This window comes from Mustela nivalis, assembly GCF_964662115.1.
Source record: "Mustela nivalis genome assembly, chromosome: 8".
Taxonomy (NCBI): Eukaryota; Metazoa; Chordata; class Mammalia; order Carnivora; family Mustelidae; genus Mustela; species Mustela nivalis.
Window position 1 is genome coordinate 23545953 of NC_139027.1, and position 16418 is coordinate 23562370.

The 16418-nt window shown below is 44.6% G+C and overlaps 1 protein-coding gene and 1 long non-coding RNA gene across 3 annotated transcripts in view; one reads left to right on the plus strand and one right to left on the minus strand.

Annotated features, from left to right (window-relative positions):
• Positions 1–16418, minus strand: part of LOC309871789 (glucokinase regulatory protein-like) — a 61674-nt gene that overhangs the window by 19927 nt on the left and 25329 nt on the right. The gene's annotated exons all lie outside the window — the stretch shown is intronic.
• Positions 605–13145, plus strand: LOC309871833. The gene is made up of 3 exons (XR_014315513.1): positions 605–1156; positions 1903–1955; positions 12927–13145. It is a non-coding gene; the product is annotated as an uncharacterized lncRNA (long non-coding RNA).

Here is a 16418-nt window from a genome sequence, read left to right on the forward strand (position 1 = left end):
GTTCCTCTCTCATCCGTGGGTGTTTCAGAAGTTTGTCCTGTACTCTCCTTGATTTAAAAATTCATTCCTCAGAGGCTATGCTGGTCGTCCACCTTTTCCCACCCCGGCACCCTTGAGTGGCCCACTCCCATCAGGAACAGCCTCTGAGGGCGGCAGGAGTCTCAGGCTGGGGCATAATTATCTCCAAGGGCACAGCCAGCTTGAGAAGAAACAGCTTCTTCATTTTCCTCAGAGGGAAAGCATTTAAGAGTGTGTTTCCAAGGTTCAGCTGCTCGTCTAATAACAATAATAATTACCTTAATGTTCTTTAATAGGGGGTTAGTTAAACAAATTATGGTACATCCTTGGTACATGATGCAGCCATTAAATTAAATGAAACAGAACAATACACTGGACCTGTTTCTCGCTCTCTGAAAGTAGAGTGTTTCTATGAAACCTGAAATGACATCCAGCAAAGAAGCAATCCCCATTAATCTATATAGAAAAATTTTTGATCATTTCCACACTCCCCAAAATAACCTCTTTCAGGCTCTTCTGATATCTTAGGACACATCTGGCTCATGCTCATGGAAGCACAGAGTAAGTCAAAGCTGTAGTGGTTTGAGGCCTCGATGCTGAGTGCAGTTCCCAGAGATGGCGCTTGGGGGCGCCACCCAACCCTAGAGGCTCTCGCTTTTCGCCTTTTTTTCCTTAAAAGTGAAAATTCACTTCTGATTTCTTTCGGTTAGCGAAAACAGGTGCCAGTGTAGGTCCTTCCTAAACGTGAAGCGGCGGAGGGCGGACTTTCAACAAGCGGGGATACCTGTATGTCTTTAATGGGTCGGTGGCTCTCATCCCGCACCCTGCGTGGGGGGAGGGGGGTTGCGAGTGGTGTAGGTCTGGGTGGGGCTTGCCAGGCCAGATTTTGGAACTGGAGGGCAGTGCCCAGTCGCATCTGGAATTAAAAGCATGCCCCTGGATGGAGTCCGAAATGCATTTTCATACCCGCCACCCACCCACCTCTCCTGGGGAGGGGTAAACGTCCGGCCGGAGCAGGTTTCCTGGAACACCACGGCAAAGCCAAAAGGATACTGTAGAGACGAGGCTGAGGCTAGAGTTACAATTTCTGGGAGACGGCACGGTTCAGAACTGCGTGTTCCGAGTGGAGAGCGATCGTGTGAGTCACTAAATTGAGGAAGTCTCTGAGACTCCCTTTCGGAATCAGAGCAAGGCTGGTTCAGGACCAGCAAGCTGCTGCCGCTCCCCCCCCCCCCCCCAAGTGCTGCCTTGGGGCCTGAACATCTGGGAAACACCAGAGCAGACTATTTTCCCCTGGAAAGATCTGCAGCGAGCTCTGTGCTGGGGGGCAGGGAAAAGGTTCTGGAAGGGCTTGGAGCGGGCTGCAGAAACAGCCCAAGGGTGAACACGGAGATGCGCCTGTGTGAGCATTTTCAAGGCCCCACCCAAAAGGGACTTGGCAGGAGGGCATTTCTGGGCAGCTTGCCCTCGGTGCTCTGAAATGAGCGTGCAGCATGGCGGATAGCAGCTGGGGATGGATATGTTGAATTTATAACCTTACAGCAGGGCCTGGGGGAATGTTGATGATTCCTGAAATCATTGCAGTGTGCTTTCTGCCTCCTACCCAAAGAACAAGGCATGGGGATCCATGCATGCTCTCACTGAGTTCCTGCTGCAGTGACATGCAGCTAAAAATTAGTAAACCACGGTGCATCGGCCCTTACTGTTTCCTTTCCCTGGGGTACCTTTGGATGTGAGTGCCAGTGGGCGGAGAAGAAAGAAATGCAACGCTAGCTGCCAGCCCCAGACACAGGACTGACCAGTGGAGCTCCGATCTGAGAAGTCCAGGCAGGCCTCCGTCTGAGCCAGGACCCACCCTCTAAGGACAGATCTCTGCTTTTCCAGGTCCCCTGGGTGTAGACAAGCAGGTTCCCAGGCCCAAGACTCTCCGGCAACAGGTAGGAGTCTCTAATTTGCTTCCCATGTGGCAGGAGAGTCAATAAATGAGGGTGCTGTATTCTAGCCGTTCACCCTCTGACGTGTTCGTGTGAATGAGGTAACCCCCCAAACCCAGGGTATTGGCAATGCCTCTGTATTAGGTATCAATGGCTGAGTAACAGATTAGCCCAATAACTAGGAGCTTCAGACAATAATAATTTATTATCTCTCACTGTTTCTGTGGCTCCAAAGTTCAGACTGGGTACTGTGGGGATGGCTCATATCAGGAGGCTCCTCCCCTCGTGTGGGTAGCTGCTAACTCTTGATGCTGACTATAGCCAAAGGCCAGAAAACTGACACATGGCCTCTCCACGTGGCCTGGCCTTCCTCACAATATGGCGGCTAGTACCAAGGACAAGGGTCCTGAGAAAGAGAGAGAGCCAAGCAGACACGGTATCCTTTATATGCGCCATCTTCAGAAGTCGCCATATTGCATTGATTAGAAGCAAGTCACTAACCCATATGTGAAGGAAGGATTAGGCTCCATTTGCTGTGGACCTATTTAAAAACTACCGTGGGCTCGGCAGGGCACTTGGGTGGTGCAGTTGGTTAGGCATCCCAGCTCCTGGTTTTGGCTGGGATCATGGTCTCATGGTTGTGAGATCGGGCCCCGCATTGGGCTCTGTGCTCGGTGCAGTCTGCTTGGGATCCTCCCTCCCTCTCTCTCTCTCTTTCCATTGCCCCTCTCTGCATGCTTTCACTCTCTCTCTCGAATGAATGAATCTTTTTTTTTTTTTTAAGATTTTATTTATTTATTTGACAGAGAGAAATCACAAGTAGATGGAGAGGCAGGCAGAGAGAGAGAGAGAGGGAAGCAGGCTCCCCGCCGAGCAGAGAGCCCGATGCGGAACCCGATCCCAGGACCCTGAGATCATGACCTGAGCCGAAGGCAGCGGCTCAAACCACTGAGCCACCCAGGCGCCCCTCGAATGAATGAATCTTAAAAAACAAAACAAAACCTATCGTAGGCCTCACAGTTACATGGGTGATGACAAATAGAAGCATTTAAAAGCTGTTTCTCCCCACATTCCCTTTTCTTCACCATAACTAAGATGTTGACATGTACAGGGGGTAGGGGTTGAAAATGTCATTAAGTTTGGCTCTCATGGTGCCATTCCGTCCCCGGCCTGGTAATGAAGGGTAGTTGGGAGACAGGCTGGCAGAGACAAGGGGCGCTCCCACCCTAAGAGGAAACCACCCCAAAAAGGATTTGACACCAATCTGGAAGGAGCCCTCCATCTTTTCCCATGTGAGCACCTACCTGATAGGGAGAAGAGCACGTGAATAAAAACCTGATTGGGTGACAGGCACAGAGAGGGCTAATCAGATTAAAATAGCCACCAACAATCTCATAAAAAACCCTAAACTTAGAAATGCCCACAGCAATGTCCCCTTCCTCTTCGGGAGCTCTGTACTAGTGCTATATAAACTTTGCTTTGCTGCCCACCACACTTTGTCTGGTCTACCTCTTCATTCTCTGAAGTGGCATGACCCAGAACTGTGGGCACTGAAGGAGGAGGGAAATCCTGCAACACTAGGAAGTGGGAAGGAGGTAAGAGGGACTCACTTGGGCTCCAGCATGTCGTACCCACAGAATTCCCATAGAGAAATTGAATATGGTCCTAAGAAGATCATGATATGAGGAAGGGAAGTTTTAGCCTGTAAATGGGGACACTTCACAGGAAGCATCATTAGACATTGGCTGTTTCTTTGAGAAGGTCCCTAAAGTCCACGGAGGGGAAGGGGGACTGAACAAAACCTATTAGCATCTGATCCTGGCCTCTGGAATATACTAGCTATTTAAATTGGAAGTGCCTTAACCCGCACAGCTTCTTAGCCTGTTTAAGCTTTATTTCTCTCATCTATAAAATGTGAATGAGGACACCCATCTGGTAGGGTTTGCATGAGAATTAACTTAGATGATACAGCTTTTCTCATGTGAGAGAAGAGACCTGGACTCACGCTGGAAGTTTTTAAATGCAGAATAGCTCAGGTCTGAGAGCCCAGTAAAGGTGAGAGAAAAGGAAGATTTTCTTTTTTTTTTTTTTTTTAAAGATTTATTTATTTATTTGAGAGATAGAAATCACAAGGAGACAGAGAGGCAGACAGAGAGAGTGGGGGAAGCAGGCTCACGCTGAGCAGAGAGCCCGATGCGGGGCTTGATCCCAGGACCCTGGGACCATGACCTGAGCCCAAGGCAGAGGCTTTAACCCACTGAGCCACCCAGGCACCCCAAAAGGAAGATTTTCTAAGACAAACCTTGCATCTGGTTAAACAATGCAATTATGAGCTTGAGTTTATTTTTAACTTTCAGTTGGGGATTTTTATTTTTATTTATTTATTTATTTGGTCAGGCCACTGCTTAGTGTCTGGACCATCTGGAGACAGTCTGATACGTGTTACATATTTTACATACGTTACATATTTTTAACTAAAACTAAGGCTGTTGGTATAGCATTCTTACATTGGTGCAGGTTTTTGCATAGAAAATTTCTAGAAGAAATATAAGTAACCATTGCCAGTAGTTTTCTCTGGGTTGAGAGAGAGAGAGAGATTTTTCATTTTATATCCTTTGGTTCTACTAAATTTTTCTTCAGCTTGGGTATGTACCACTTTTTCAACCTATTTAACATAAATTAGGTGGTTTATGATTTAAATAGCCATTTATTAAATAACCATTTAATAATCCATGTTAGGAATTTTTTTTTTAAGTAAACTCCACGCCTAGGGTGGAGCCCAACGTGGGGCTTGAATTCAAAACACTGAGACAGAGACTTGAACTGAGATCAAGAACCGGATACTTGACCGACTGAACCACCCAGGTCTACCTGTGTTGGGGATTTTGGATGCATTGTATCTGATCTTTCTGTCAACTTTTCAAGATTGGTTTCATTACATCCTATTTTATAGATAAGCAAATTCTATATAGAAAGATTTTAAGAGAGAAAAGGTATTTTAACGAATTGGCTTATGTGATTGTGGAAACTAGTAAATCTTAAATCCCTATGGTAGGACAGCAGGTTGGAAATTGGGGTAAGAGCTCATGTTGCAGTCTTCAGCCTAATTCAGCATGGCAGTAGGCTAGAAACTCAGTCAAGATTTCTATGCTGCAGTTCTAAGAAGAATTTTTTTTGAAAAGATTTTATTTATTTATTTGACAGAGAGAGAGAGAGCACAAGTAGGCAGAGTGGCAGGCAGAGGGAGAGGGAAAAGCAGACTCCCCACCAAGCAGGGAGCCTGATGTGGAACTCGATCCCAGGACCCTGGGATCATGACCTGAGCTGAAGGCAGACACTTAACCCACTGAGCCACCCAGGTGTCCCACTGAGAAGAATTTCTTCTGGAAACCTCAGTCTTGGCTTTTAAGGCCGTCAGCTGATGGGACGATGCCTGTGCACATTATGGAGTACTATCTGCTTGTAAATGTTGAACACATCTAAAAACGTGTTGATTGTAAATGTTAATCACATCTAAAAATGTCTCACTACAACGTCTAGAAGGGGGGTTGACCAAACAACTGGACATCCTAGCCTCTCCAAGTTGATGCGAAATTAACCATTACAGTGAGTTGGACAAAATTTCACAGCTAATAAATAGATAAGCCACAATGCTAGATATTTCTAGGGTCAAAGGCCAGAAGAGCAAACCATACACAGTATGCCGAGAGAAAACCCTACACAGCCAGATGGCTGGCTGTCTTGGATAGGGGTTGGCCAATGAGTGGTAAAGTAGCACTCCCTAGAGGTCGTCTCTGGGCAGATGAGCTCTTCTAAACTTCTAGACTGAGTTCCAGTGCCAACTAACTATGGGATACTAGGCAAGTCACACCTCTTTGTGTCCATTTCATTTATTTCTCTTCTAAAGGGAGGGATTGGAGTAGATGGTTTTTTAGGTTCTTTCAAGCAATACATGGTAATATTCAATGCTACAAAGAGAAAATTCAAATTTATACATATATTATTACATATTATATTACTATAACATATTATTATATATTATATATTATAATATATTGTTATAATATGTTAATATTATAATAATATATATTATATTATACATATTATATTTATATATGATATATCATAATATGCATATTATATTTATATAATATATATATTTATATATTATATATAATATAAATTTATAAATTTGCCTTTATAATATATATTTGTATATATTATATAATATTTATATATTATATAATATAATATCTCTAAGGTTATATAATATATAATATAATATATAATATGTATATTATAATCATATAATATGTATATCATAATCATTTATTAATATATGACATATAAACATAATATGTATATATAATATAATGTATATTATTATAATATTAACATTATTAATGTTATTATTAAATATTATGTATTTATTAATGTAATTTATACATTTATTTATTTAATATGTAATTATTAATGTATTTATTAATGTATATTATTAAATATTAACATATTATAATAATATATTGTGTATATATAATATATAAATACATATATATTATATATTATAAATATATATATTTATACATAATAATTTATTAAGCTCATTAGACCATTTATGTCTTACACACTTTTAAAAAAATTAATTAATTTATTTATTTGTCAGAGAGAGAGAGCGTGCATATAAGCAGGCAGAGTGGCAGGCAGAGGCAGAGAGAGAAGCAGGCTCCCTGCCAAGCAAGGAGCCTGATGCAGGATTCGATTCCAGCACCCTGGGATCATGACCTGAGCCGAAGGCATCAGCTTAATATACATATTATATTATGATATATCATATATTAATATATATTAATTATACATATTAATATATATTATAAAGGCAAATTTATATTATAACAAGGTATCACTACATACCCACCAGAATGGCAAAACTTAGCAAGACTGAAAATACCAAGTGCTGGAAAGAATTGGAACAACTGGAACTCTCCTAAATCAGCAGTGGGAGTACACTTTGGTATAACTACTTGGACATCATCTGGAAGTTCTACAAGAGCCAGCTATATTCCGACTCTGTCACCCAGCAGTTACATTACTGGGTACCCCAGACCCAAGAGAAACAACTACATTCGTCCCAAAAAGACATGCATAAGAATGAGCATAGGAAAAAAAAAAGAAGAAAAAGAAAAAGTGGGTGGAGGGTAATAAAGGTTACATGAAGTCTTAGGGGCGGAACCTAATTCGATAGGACTAATGTTCTTACAAGAAGGGGAAGAGACCCGGCACACACACAGGAAAGACCATGTAAGGACTTAGCGAAGAGACAACGAGCCATCTGTAAACCAGGAAGAGAACGCTTATCAGAAACCAATCCTGATGACACCTTGATCTTGCACTCAGCCTACAGAGCTGTGAGAAAATATTAATTCTGTTATTTAAACTGGAGGAGGAGGAGGTGGGGAGGGAGAGGAGGGAGGGAGGGGGGGGAAGGGAAAAGGAATGTGCATAGAAGATTTACTCATATTTATTTATCCTTAAAAACTGGAAACAACGCACTGTTTATCAGTAGAACGGAGAAATATTAGGGGACATATTTATACAATGAAATATTACATCACAATAAAACAAACCAACTACTGTTACATGCAACAACATGGGTAAATCTCAGGTATTATTGACTGTAGGAGAGAAAACAGACTCTAAAATAGGCTTCCATTTATGCCAAGTTAAAGAGCAGGTAAAACTTACGTGAAGTGGTAGAGGCGAGAATAGTGGCAGCCCTTGGTGAGTATTGGCTGACAATGGGCATAAAGGAGTCTGCTGGGACACCGGAAATGCTCTTGAGTTAGGTAGTGATTACACAGGTTTATTCATGTGCAACAGTTCAGCAAGCTTTGTGCATTTTACTATATGTATGTTATAACTTGGTAAGAAAGGGTCAAATTAAAAAAAGATTATTGAGCAAAAGGTTATTATTATTTTAATGCAAGGAGGTGATTCTGGGGAGGTAGTAAGGGGTTGTAATCGGGGAAGGGCAGGGGGAGGCTCCTGGAACGCAGGTAATATTCTGTTTCTTGACCTGGAAGTAGTCACACAGATGACCACATAATAATTTATTAAGCTCGGGGCGCCTGGGTGGCTCAGTGGGTTAAGCCGCTGCCTTCGGCTCAGGTCATGATCTCAGAGTCCTGGAATGGAGCCTTGCATTGGGCTCTCTGCTCAGCAGGAAGCCTGCTTCCCTCTCTCTCTCTGCCTGCCTCTCTGTCTACTTGTGATCTCTCTCTCTGTCAAATAAATAAATAAAATCCTTTAAAAAATAATTTATTAAGCTCATTATAACATTTATGTCTTGCACACTTTAAAAAAAATTAATTAATTTATTTGTCAGAGAGAGAGAGCGCTCATATAAGTAGGCAGTGGCAGGCAGAGGCAGAGAGAGAAGCAGGCTCCCTGCCGAGCAAGGACCCTGATGCAGGACTCGATTCCAGCACCCTGGGATCATGACCTGAGCTGAAGGCATCGGCTTAACTGACTGAGCCACTCAGGCATCCCCGTTTTATACACTTTTATTCATATGGCTATGTTTTGCAATTTAAAGTTTTCAACAATCAAGCAACTTGGTTGTTATTCTCTCTCCTTTTTTTTTTTTTTTAAAGATTTTATTTAGGGGCACCTGGGTGGCTCAGTGGGTCAAGGCCTCTGCCTTCGGCTCGGGTCATGGTCCCAGGGCCATGGGATCGAGTCCCTCATCGGGCTTTCTGCTCAGCGGGGAGCCTGCTTCCCCTCCTCTCTCTCTGCCTGCCTCTCTGCCTACTTGTGATCTCTTTTTTAAAAAAAGATTTTATTTATTTAAGAGAGAGAGCAAGAGCAGGGTCAGGGGCAGGGGGAAAGGGAGAAGCAGACCCCCAGGTGAGCAAGAAGCCTGATGTAGGGCTTGATCTCAGGCCCTGGGATCATGACCTGAGCCTAAGGCAGACGCTTAACCGACTGAGCCACCCATGTGCCCCAGTTGTTACTCTCTTGATGCAGCTGAAGATTGGAGGTTCTGGGAAGGACTCCCGGGCAGAGTGGCTGCAGCTCAGAAGGCCAGCTCCCGGTCTGGTTCTGCTGCCCCCCTCCCTTACTTCAGGGCACCCGACCAACAGGAGGTGTGTTTGATTGTACGCAGATCATTCCATTTCCCTTCAAGAAGCAGCATTTTCTTCTCTGGTCTGATGTGTTGATTACATTTCAGACAGGATTAGTGGGGTGGATGCCATTAAGCAAAAAGGCATCTCTTTTGGAAACAGCCCAGAATGTCTGGATTCCATTTTTAAAAAGCCTCAGATCCCATTAAGATGAAATAGAACTATGTGGATTCAGATTCAGTGGGAGAAGGCAGAACTCCGAGTACCCGGCCGGCTCCTGCGGACTCCTGGCGGGGTGGGGAGGAGGAAAGCGGTAAATGAGACAGTGTAATTTGGCAGTAAGATCAGAGCATGCTCAGCAGCTCTCTTTCTGAATAACAAGGGATCAGGAAGTTAAATACTGTCCGTCTGCTGGGGAAGGGCTAAATAACTTGTCGTACCCCTACGCTACGAAACTATGTGCATCCCATGAAAAGTATCAGTTCGAGTTACAGCAGGGCACCTGGGTGGATTTCTACGGGCAAGATGCTTTAGCTCTTCAAGTATCTAAAATACGATCCTATCATATAGACAACTTCCCCATTTCTGTACACGAGTACTTATGTCCTTGTGCCTGTATGTGAGTCCACATGTATGGAAAGAAACACACCAGGTTGTTAGTATCGTCCCCCCGGAAGGATTTGGAGCGGTAGCGGGGCCTGAAGAGGGTGGAGGAAAAGCAAATCGCAACAAACCGCCAACAAGGACGATGTGATCACGTGCGTGTGTTTATGTGAAAATGAATAAGGAGGCAGGAATTCAGTTATGTATTACATCTCTGCAGTCACTAGCCCTGAGCCCAGCCCCACAAAGAACAGACAAAGACTCTGCACCAGAGGCTTAATCTCCTTTCGGGGAAACAGGGCATAAACCTATACACTCTCGGGGAGCCTGTCCACGTCACCCAACATTCTCATGCTCTCTCTCCTGCTTTCCTACCATTCTGTTGCACTGTTTATTTAACAAGCATTTCCTGAGCTCATACTAGGTTCTAGGCACAATCACTGCTCAAAGGAACGTTTCTAATTATGGAAAATATCATAGAATTAGAGATGGGTATATAGAGATGCTAAGAAGATATTTATTGAATGGGTTGAAACTAGCAATAATTGGGACAGAAAGAGGTGCTACGTAAGATTTTGTCATTATTGTCTTGGCAGCCCATTCCAGCAGACTCTGATGAGACCTTACTCCTTAGCTAGTCTAACTTCCATCTTCTAGATCTGAAGAAGCAGAGGCCCAGGGTAGGGCAGAATTGGGATTCCAGCCCCCAGCTCAGGAACCAGTTTGTTTCTTTCCACTGTCCTAGGAAGTCTTCAAGAAGAACTGAGAGCAAATGACACCTGAAAGCGAAGCATTTGCCATTTTAGTCATCTTTCGTATGAGGCAGCTGATATAATGCAGGAGACGTGGCACTATGGGTTGATTTGTATCCCTCCAAAGTTAGGTCCAAATCTCAGCCTCTGGAACCTGCGAATGTGACCTTATTTAGCCACAGAGTCTTGGCAGATGTAACCAAGTCAAGATGAGGTCATACAGGATGGGTGGTCTCCAAACCCTACGTGACTGGTGTCCTTGTAAGAAGAGGGTCATTCGGGCACCGAGATACAGACACAGGGGAGAAGGCCAAGGGAAGACGGAGGCATGGACTAGATTGATGTATCAGTAAACCAAGGAGCACCAAGGTTTACTGGCAACCACCAGAAGCTAGAAGAGGCAGGGAAGGATTCTTCCTCAGAGCCTCAGAGGGGGATGGCCCTGCTTAATTTCAGACTTACACCTTCCAGAGCTGCAGAAGGATATATTTCTACGTTTGTGCTACGATGTTGTTAAGACCCACAGGACGCAACACACATGGGTTGGAATTTGTTCAATTTGGGGTAAAATCTGCTTTTTGTTACTTACAAGTTGGATGATCTTGGGCAAGTCAACACACTGGATCCTAGTTTTGTTTTTTTTTTTTTTAAAGAGGTGCTCACAGGCACCTCTGAGTCAGTATGTGCTTAATTAACTCTTTTGGCCCATTATTCAAAGGGCTTGTAAAAACAAAAACAAACAAAAAAGCTCATTCCTTTTTATTAATGACTTGCTTCATAGAGGGTGGTATTTTTTTTTCCATTGGGATATGCAATTTCCAAAGTCACAGAGCACATCCCCAACTCAGGAATAGAACCGGGGTCTTGTATCTCAAACCTATCTCCTCTCTCATCAGCTTGAGCCCAGTCTTCCTAGCGCATCACTCTTTAGGGGAAGAGTGACACTGTTCCTGACGTCAGAGAGGGACAAACCTTAGCCAGCAGCAGCAGCATTCTCCAACACGCCAGCCACTACTGTCAGTTCACTGCAGCTGAAAAGATGGAGGATTGGACAGCCTCACTGCGCGTGACGCTGTGAGGTGAAGAGGGGTGAGGAGCTTCAAGCCTGCTGCCCAGCCTGGTCCATTCTCTTTCTCAGAGTTCAGCCAAGGGATCAGAAAGCTGGGTGCCTTCCCTGAATTACCTGGTTTAATCCTCACAGCAGGTAAGAGGCTGCTAGTTTACAGATTAAAAAATCCAAGGATCCAGGGGCCCCAGGATGGTTCAGTGGGCTGGGCCTCTGCCTCTGGCTCAGATCATGATCCCAGGCTCCTGGGACAGAGCACCGCATCAGGCTCTCTGCTCAGCAAGGAGCCTGCTTCCCCCCCTCCCCCCACCTGTCTCTCTGCCTACTGTGCCTACTGTGATCTCTCTCTGTGTCAAATAAATAAAACTTTTCAAAAAAAAATTTTAAAAAACAAACTGATTCAGCTCTAGATATAGATGAAAATTTGGATTCATTCAGCTTCTAGAGGAGAAGGAAGACAGAATTCCTTCCTTTCTGTATGCCGCCTATGAAATGTTTTTTGAGTAATCGCTAGGATCCAAGGACCCAAAGATGAATAAGGCACAGTCCTCTGTGCCCAAGCCCTCACCATGTGCAGGTGGAAGACAGAATGTTGTAAGTTCATAGCTCATGAGAGCTTCAGAAGCTGTGATCCTGCTGAAAAAAAGCGGGAGGTTTCTAGAGCTTCTGAAGGTAGCAGGAGGGAAGTTCAGGGAAAGCCTTTTAGAGGAAGAAATCCTATGTCATCTTTCCCAGTTGTTGGTTGTAAAAGGTGATTCTGGTCTCAAGTATCACAGGGACGCCTGGATGGCTCAGTCGGGTAAGTCTGCCTTCAGCTTGTGTCATGATCCCAGTGGCATCGAGCTCTCCATCGGGCTCCTTGCTCAGCAGGAAGCCTTCTCTCTCTGCCTGCCACTTCCCCTACATGTGTTCTCTCTCTCTCTCTGACAAATAAAATCTTTAAAAAAAAAAAAGAAGAAAAAGAGGTATCACAAGTTATGAAATCTCCTCCAATTCACCCACAATATCGGAAACACCCTTTTTCTCCCTCTGTTTTATACCTTCTTAAAAATGAGGTGTCTAGAAAACTTAGGGCCACAGAAAAACCTGCACAGAAATGCATATTGGTCTCTGCCTCCCACCCCCTGCATTCCTGACCTAGAACTCCTAGAACCCTTGAAATTCTCTGGATGATAACGGCATGAGTAACATCTTTTGTTCAATATAACATTTGGTCTTTGATCCAGGTTCCTGACACTGGGCTTCTGAAAACCTGATAGATCCCTGGATGATAGGAGTGTTTCTGTTCTCTTGAAGGTCCTGGATGGCTCCTGGGGAGAGTGGGTCACAAGCCATGATTAGAAGCCTGGAATTTGCAGCCCTTGAGAAGGGAGAGGGCAGAGAATGGAGTTACTGATCCATCACGCCTACGTATGATCCCAATATGTTTTAGGGTTGAAGAGCTTCAAGATAAGTGAATACACATCCGCTGGAGGAATAACACACTCCAGATCCACAGGGACAGGAGCTCCTGTGTTTGGGATGCTCCCAGATTTTGCCCTACCCATCTCTTCATCTGGCTGTTCATCACATTTTCTGAGAAACTGATCAGTGTCAAGTGTTTCCATGGGTTCTGTAGCCGCGCTAGCAAATTACTCAGACCTGAAGAGGAAGTCATGCAAATCTCAGCTGTGTAGCCAAACTGGACAGAAGCTGTGAGTAACTGGGGACCTACTCTTTTTAATCAGTATTCAAAGTGAGATGGAAACAGTCTTGTGGGACTGAGCCCTGTGGGATCGGACACTATCCGAGGTAGATGGTGTTAGAAAGGAGTTAAATTGTAGGACACCTGCCTGGTGTCATGCATGGTGGCTTCATGTGGGGAAAACCTTCTCTACTCTTCATGACGACAAGCGTCAGAAGTGAAGTGTCCTCCTTGAAGGTGAAGGAGACACAATATAAAGACACAGTGTGTGTGTGGGGGGGGAGGAAATGAGAGAAAAGCTGGGTTTTTCCTATTTAAGGATGTGTGCAGCAGCTTTGTCCATAATTGCCAAAATGATGCCCTTCAGTGGGTGACTGGATCAGGGAACTGTGGTATATCTGGACAATGGAATATTTTTCACTGATAAAAAGAAATGAGCTAGTGGGGGCACTTGGGTGGCCCAGTCGGTTGAGCAGCTGCCTTCTGCTCAGGTCATGATCCCAGGGTCTGGGGATTGAGCTCCACATGGGGCTGCCTGCTCTGTGGGAAGCCTGCTTCTCCCTCTCCCCCTTGCCACCCCCCCGCCTTGTGCTCACTCTCTCTCACTCTCTCTCTCTCAAATAAAATCTTAAAACAAAAAAAGAAATGAGCTATCAAACCTTGAAAAGACATGAAGGAAATTTAAATGCATATTACTGAGTGAAAGAAGCCAATCTGAAAAGTATATTGTGTGACTCCGACTGCGCGATATTCTGGAAAAGGCAAACTTAAAGAGACAGTAAAAAGATCAGCGGTGTCAGGGACTGGAGGGGAGGGGAGGCTGAGTAGGCAGAGCACAGAAGATCTTTAGGGTAGTGGAAATACTCTGTGTGATACCACAAGGCTGGAAATACGTAATCACACATTTGTCCAAACCCACAGAATATCCAACACTAAGCGTGAACCCTGAAGTCAACCATGGACCTTGCGTGATTATGATGTCTCCTGTAGCCTCACTGATTTTAATGAACGTCCCATCTGGAGCGCGTGTTAATATGGGGCAAGTTATTTGTGAGTGCAGGTAGGGATATACAGGAACTCTCTGTACTTTCCGCTCAGTTTTGCTGCAAAGTCAAAACTGCAAACTTAGAGTCTATTTTAAATAAAGGAGAGAGATGCTCTTGGTCATCTCTTGGTAAAGCGAAGAATGCCTCTCTTACTCTCCCTTTTCTTCACCAAACTGTCTCCTGTGAACAGTGGCCGTTGAGTGGGATTACCCTGAGTGCCAGGTGCAGGGAAAGAGATGTCCATATGCAAAGGAAGAAGAAATGCTGGCCGCAATCTGGAGCTCCTTACCTTGGAAACAGCAAGGTGCGTTTCAGGAATCTTGTTTGAGGAGGGGTCAGCAGGGGGCGCTCTCGGTAGCACGAGCACTTACCACTGTATACTTCCCCAGAAACAGGAGCTCGGATCTGTTTGTCAATATCCTGCAATCAAAGTGCCCGGATGGTGGCAGAACACCCTACCAAGGTAAGAGGGTCAGGGCTGTGGGCTGCACCGCGAAGAGGGACCCAGAGATGAGGAAGGGGAAATGTCCCAGGGGCCCCTGTCTTGAAGACGGTGAAACCCGATGGAAGGAAGGAGGCAGCTGTGGCCGGAGGGAATTGTCCGGTTCTCCCCCACCCCCCATTTTCCCCTCCTCCTTATCAGTGATGGAGCTATTGGGCTAAACACTTCACATGGGTTTCTTAATCGTCAGCTTAGAATCTGAAGATGAACCCACTCTTATGAGCTGTGGGATCCTAAACCTCTCTCTGTCCCCACGTGTGAAATGGGGACATTAACACCTGCCCCAGACCACCGTCTTTCCTTTTTAATTGAATTTAATTTAAATGTTATTTTCCATAGAAAGCAGAAGAGTAACGTATTCCAAAGGAGGGCGGGGATCAAGAAATTCATCCTGAAAAATTACTTTTGTGTAATTCTGTGGGGACAGATGTTCCCTCTGTGAGCCTGTCCTCTGGTTGATCACCCCCCTGGAGTCTCAGTGTCTTGTGACAGTTTTTAGGTATTTGGTTGATTCCCATGTTGGGTATAGGTGGGAGACACCTTCAAATCCACAGATTTTAAGGTGAGAGTGACGTTATTTCTCAGCACGGCACCTTCTATCTCAGAAGACTGCACGGGCTTTTTGTGGAGTCAGCAGAGTTTAGGTGAAGCAGGCACATAATTATCAGAGTGTTAAAGAGGTGACAGGAAAAAAAATACCACACTGTGGACTAAGGTATTCAGAGGTGGTGTGAATTTTTAAGGCAGTTGGTGGCCTAAATAGGCAAGTTGAGGCTGGTGGTGCCAGTGACTGAGGGCATGGCCAAGTGCAGGCAGCCTGGTTCCTCATGGGGCAGCCTTCTGGGACTCCTGACACTTCTACTCACCATCTCCCGTTGCCCTATGGTAGCACAGGGATGGGCATACCACTTGTGTGGCCTTTAGGGGAGAATTTAAAGAACTTAATGAGAACCGAAAGACCCACCATTTTGTATTTCCCTGAGAGATGAGTGATGTTGAACATTTTTTTTCCTGTGTCTGTCGGCCACTTGGATGTCTTCTATGGGAAATGTCTGTTCATGTCTTCGCCCCAGTGAAATACCACCTCACACCAGTCAGAATGGCTAAAATGAACAACTCAGGAAACAACAGATATTGGTGAGGTTGTGGAGAAAGGGGAACTCTCTTAACACTGTTGGTGGGAATATGAACTGGTACAGCCACTCTGGAAAACAGTGTGGAGGTTCCTCAAAAAATAAAAAATAGCGCTCACTCCCTATGGCCCAGCAATTGCACTAGTAGGTATTTCTCAAGGATACAAACATGGTGACCTGCCCCCCCAGTGTTTATAGCAGCAATGTCCACAAGGGCCAAACTCTGGAAAGAGCCCAGATGCCCATCAGCAGATGAATAGATAAGGAAGATGTGGTGCAGTATATATAATGGAATATTACTCAGCCATCAAAAAGAATGAAATCTTCCCATTTGCAATGACGTGGATGGAATGGGGGTATTATGCTGAGCAAAATAAGTCAATCAGATAAAAGACAAATACCATATGATTTCACCCATATGTGGAATTTAAGAAACAAAACAGATGAAGGGGAAGGGAAGGAAAAATAAGATAAAAACAGTGAGGCAAACCCTAAGAGACAGTCAACTCTAGGAAACAAACAGGGCTGCTGGAGGGGTTGTGGGTGGGGCAGGGGAAGA